This window comes from Sciurus carolinensis, chromosome 9, assembly GCF_902686445.1.
Source record: "Sciurus carolinensis chromosome 9, mSciCar1.2, whole genome shotgun sequence".
Lineage (NCBI taxonomy): Eukaryota > Metazoa > Chordata > Mammalia > Rodentia > Sciuridae > Sciurus > Sciurus carolinensis.
Window position 1 is genome coordinate 11,984,009 of NC_062221.1, and position 5,528 is coordinate 11,989,536.

The window sequence follows — 5,528 nt, forward strand, 5'->3', positions numbered from 1 at the left end:
TACTTTTTTCTATGGTGGCCAAATGTGGCATTTTATCTGGTAGACAAAAACACATGTTGTAACCAGGGACCGTTGCTGGTTGTGATCCCCTCCCCATGTGGGACTGCCTCATGATTACCTCCATTCCACAAGGAACCTCCCACTGCCCCAGCTGGCTGTGGCACTCTGTCCTCAGTGCCAGTTCACTGTGTGAGGTGACTGTCACAGGTAATCACGCTTGCATCGTTTCTTTGACCTCCCCTCTGGATCAGCGATGCTCAAACCTAGAACCTGAATATTTCAAAGGGAACAGAACCACAATCATCAGCTCCACAAACAGAAGGCCTTGAGAGGTATCTCCTTCCCTCTGCATGTTTCCATGGACTTTCTTTCTCATTCAGTTATGCTTATCTGTGACTGTTTAGTTCTTTATAAAGACTTAGACATTTCTAAAGGGAGACATTTTTAAGGATACAGAGTGTAATCTCTTACTCCGAATAGGGTATACATTTGGTGATTCATTTACATTTAGCAAGTTATGTATGACTTTTTAAAACACTAATGGATGATATAAGATTAGAATCCAGATGATTGCAAAATTATCTCATTTAGTTTGAAAATATCAAAGGAATGAAGGAATATTGTCCAGGAAAATGTGCCATTTATAACAACTAATACTGACATATTTTTTTTTCTTCATCTACTTATTTATTTTGGTTTTTTTTTAATTTTTAAAATTTTTTACAGTCTGCATTTTGATTCATCGTACACAAAAGGGGTACGTTATTTCGTTTCTATGGTTGTGCACAATGTAGTTTCATTCCATTCTTATAATCATACATGTACATAGGTAATGATGTAATACTGACATCTTAAATACTAAAAAAATTATATACAGCATTTATATATGAGTACATCTCTGTGCTGATCAGATAGAATTGTGAGAGACACCATTCTTCATTTCCTTTGAGGCTTACAACATTGCTTGATTAGAGGGAGGATGTCTCACCTCAGACACGTGTTTGGGAAATGATAACTGAAAGTTTGCCATCTGGCTCATAACACATGGTTGTATTTATGTTTTGCATGGTAAGAACACAAAATGTTCACAATAAAAAAAATGTTTCCACACTGTCATGCTTATTTTCTTTTTTTGTTTTTCTCTCATTAAACTTTTATTTTAATGAGTCTCAAAATTTGTGACAGATTTTTGGTCAAGTTGTTTCCATTAAAAAGTACTGATTTTAAAAACTAGTAACTTAAAACTGCCACACACACACACACACACAAAAAAAAAAACAAACGGTCCACAAAACTTTCTCCTTTCCTTCTGAAGGTTTTACGAAGCATTGTTATCATTAACCAGTCTTTTACTATTAAACATAAATGGCTAATTGAGACACATAGTTCTGAGACCATTCTTCCACCACTGATTAAGACGGGGGTGGCAGGTGTTAGGGGTAATATTCATTTAGCCTTCTGAGCTTTCTGGGCAGATTGGGGACCTTGCCAGCTCCAGCAGCCTTCTGGTCCACTGCTTTGAGGACACCCACAGCAACTGTCTGCCTCATATCACAAACAGCAAAGTGACCTAGAGGAGGAGAGTCAGAGAAGCTCTCAGCACACATGGGCTTCCTGGAACCATGTCAACGATGGCAGCATCACCAGACTTCAAGAATTTAGGACCATCTTCCAGCTTCTTACCAGAATGGAGATCAATCTTTTCTTTCAGCTCAGCAAACTTACAAGCAATGTAAGCTGTGTGACAATCCAGGACAGGGGCACAGCCAGCACTCACTTGGCCTGGATGGTTCAGGATAATCACCTGAGCAGTGAAACCAGCTGCTCCCATTGGTGGGTCGTTTTTGCTGTCACCAGCAACACTGCCATGACGAACATCTTTGACAGACATGCTCTTGACATTGAAGTCCATGCTATCTCCAGGAAGAGCTCCACTCAGAGCTTCAGGGTGCATTTCAACAGACTTTACTTCAGTTGTGACGTTGACCTGAGCAAAGGTGACCACCAAGCCAGGCTTGAGAACTCCAGTCTCCACTCAGCCCACAGGGACAGTACCAATGCCACCAATTTTGTAGACATCCTGAGGGGCAGACACAAAGGCTTGTCAGTTGGACGAGTTGGTGGCAGGATGAAATCTAAAGCTTTGAGCAGTGTGGTTCCACTGGCACTGCCATCTTTCCTGATGACTTTCCATCCCTTGAACCAAGGCATATTAGCACTTGGCTCCAACATGTTGTCACCATTCCAACCACAAATGCTACTGTGTCAGGGTTGTAGCCAATTTTTTTAATGTAGGTACTGACTTCCTTAACGATTTCCTCATCTCTCTTCTGACTGTAGGGTGGCTCAGTGGAATCCATTTTGTTAACACCAACAATTAGTTGTTTCACACCCAGTGTGTAAGCCAGAAGAGTGTGCTCACGGGTCTGCCCATTCTTGGAGATACCAGCTTCAAATTCACCAACACCAGCAGCGACAATCAGGACAGCATGGTCAGACTGAGATGTGCCTGTAATCATGTTTTTGATAAAGTCTCTGTGTCCTGGGGCATCAGTGATAGTCACATAATACATGCAGTTCTCCAATTTCCACAGGGAGCTGTCAATGGTGGTACCAGCTCACGCTCAGCTTTCAGTTTATGCAAGACCTAGACATACTTGAAGGAGCCCTTTCCCATCTCAGCAGCTTCCTTCTCAAATTTTTCAATGGTTCTTTTGTGGATCCCACCACATTTGTAGATCAGATGATCAGTAGTGGTAGACTTGCCCTGATCTACATGTCCGATGACAATGATGTTGATATGTGTCTTTTCCTTTCCCATTTTGGCTTTGATTGAGCAGTGGTTTTCACGACACCTGTGTTTCGGTGGCAAACCCATTACTAAAAAACTGTCATGCTTATTTTCTAAGTGCAGAAATGTGCTTTCTCTTCAAGGATGCTCACAGATGAGTTTGTCCTTAGGACAAGTTTCTTTAAAGTAAAGGTAGAAGTAAATTTAATGCTTTTCAGGAAGTTTTATACCAGGTTAAAACTAATTAAAGAGCTTCTGTGGACTGAAAACACCAGTTATTATTTTCTACCCCTTAGCAAAAAATTTTAAAATTAAATAGGTTATTCATGCCTGTGTTCAGTAGATCAATTATACTTCTCAGCAGCATTAAGAAATCAAATCATTGACAGATTTCAAATATTTTTGTCATGCATATTCTTATTCCTTTGACAAAGCTTAATTTCAATTGTATAATGTAGTTTTCAGAACAATGGTGTTTTGCAGAATGATGTTTTGTGTATTCTATGAGTTCTTGCCATCAGATACAAACCATTAGCCAATCATTCATGTAGAAAGAAAAGACACTGATAAATGGATTTTACCTTTAGCTCTATATCTGAAATACATTAGGCAAAGTACATAAGTTTATTGATTCTTCTTGTTTTATTTATAAAATGATTATATCATCTTTGTTACTTTTACGTCTCCAAATATGTTAATTATATCTACTTCTATTAATGGTTTCTTTATATTCAGAGTATTATATTATTACTATGTCTTAAAATATGGGATTTCTTTCCACTACTTCATTTAATATTTCTCAAATATGTATTCTGGTCAGGTCAAAAGGTTTTCAAACTAGATAATTTTTTTATTAGTTTGTGTTTATGGACAATTTTTTATAATTTATTTATTTTTTTATTTTTACACACTGCATTTTGATTCATTGTACACAAATGGGGTACAACTTTTTGTTTCTATGGTTGGGTAGATTCATACCATTTGTGTAATCATACATGTACATAGGGTAATGATGTCTGTCTCATTCCACCATTTTTCGTACCCCCTCCCTCTCATTTCCCTCTACATATTCTAAAGTTCCTCCATTCTTCTCTTAAACCCCACCCCCATTATGTATTATCATTCACTTATCAGGGAAAACATTGGGCCTTTGGTTTTTGGAATTGGCTTATTTCACTTAGCATGATATTCTCCAATTTCATCCATTTATCTGCAAATGCCAAATATTATTCTTATGTATGGCTGAATAGTATTCCATTGTGCATATATACCACAGTTTCTTTATCCATTCATCTGTTGAAGGGCATCTAGGTTGGTTCCACAATCTAACTATTGTGAATTGAGCTGCTATAAACATTGATGTGGCTGTGTTACTATAGTATGCTAATTTTAAGTTTTGGGTTATAAACCAAGGACAATTTGAAGTTGGTTCAAAGAACTATTTAAGTGTGTATGTTCCCACAGATCATTAGTTCCTTACACATCACATGTACAAAACAATTTTAAAAATATCAATCATAAGAACTAAAATATATATAAATAAGAATGGAAATATTAAGAATACAAAGTGTGTCTTCTAGTCCTACCTCCACCACCCATTGACAACTGAGTCTGAGATCTCCGTATCTGCTATGTGCTCTTCAATACTGCCATTTGTGTAAAACGAGTTCCAGAATTCTTCTCTGGGTTGATGGAGGATAGTTTTGGACTCATCTGTTGAATATACTGAGATGTCTCTGTTCTTGTTCTTATTCTTCTCCTGGACTGGTAACCGAATGCAGTACCTCACACCTTCTAGACAAGCTCTCTACTAATGAACAAGATCCCAGCTTTCAAATTTTCTTAAGTGAATTATGTTGAAACTTTGTGTAAAGCATAGTTAAGTTCATTAATTCAGGGAAAATTGCTTTAAAGTCTGCAATATCTTCTCCAATACACAGAGACTGAAATTGATTTAAATCATGGTTCGTGACATTAGAAGAATTAAAATCTATCTGGGAAGATCCCAATACATGGAAACATTTTAAAAATCCTAAAACAACATGAAACAATCATTATAAGCACTTAATGGAGAGTTCTGAGAGAGGGAAGCACGTGAACAAAAGCAGGCATTGTTTCAAGACGGGTGTGTCATTACAGGGCTTCAGGGAAGAAATCAGGATGATATGAAAGAAATGAATCAGAAAGGGGAATTTCTTGCTTGAATAAGTTCAGGAAAGGTAATGAATCAAAGGAAGCAAAGAAATAAGTACTTGGTAACCTTTGAAAATAAATCAGAATTGTCAGCGATTTTAAGATAAGGCTTATGTGTTAAGTTGATTGAAAATCAAATTCCACTGTATGTCAAATTACAGAATGACACGTCACGGGTACAGACTTCAGTAGCAGAGCAACTCAGCAGTCACCAGGAGGACTGGATGGGAAGGGGTGATGGTGCTGCAGGTGCTGTTCAAGGCAGGTTAAAGTTAAGGAGATGGAAGCAGGAAGTGCTATTTCAGTCACGGCCCATCTTTCCCACTCTCCCCTCTGCCCTCTTCCAAAGTGATTCGGTCAATACTTTGGGTGAGTTTAGATAGAACATGTTTAACTTGTGTTGGGAAATTCTAAAGTGAGAGGGAAAAAACCCCCCACAATTTCAAAACTATGCTTTCATGAAAAGAAAATCATTTAGCAAGATCCCTTTAATTTCTCCTGTACTTTAAAATATTTTTCAATAGATACTTGTATAAAAGATACT

At 37.7% G+C, this 5,528-nt stretch overlaps 1 pseudogene; it reads right to left on the minus strand.

The window, feature by feature from the left end:
- Positions 1 to 1,446: 1,446 nt before the first annotated feature.
- On the minus strand, positions 1,447 to 2,821 carry LOC124993340 (elongation factor 1-alpha 1-like; annotated as a pseudogene).
- Between the last annotated feature and the right edge of the window lie 2,707 nt (positions 2,822 to 5,528).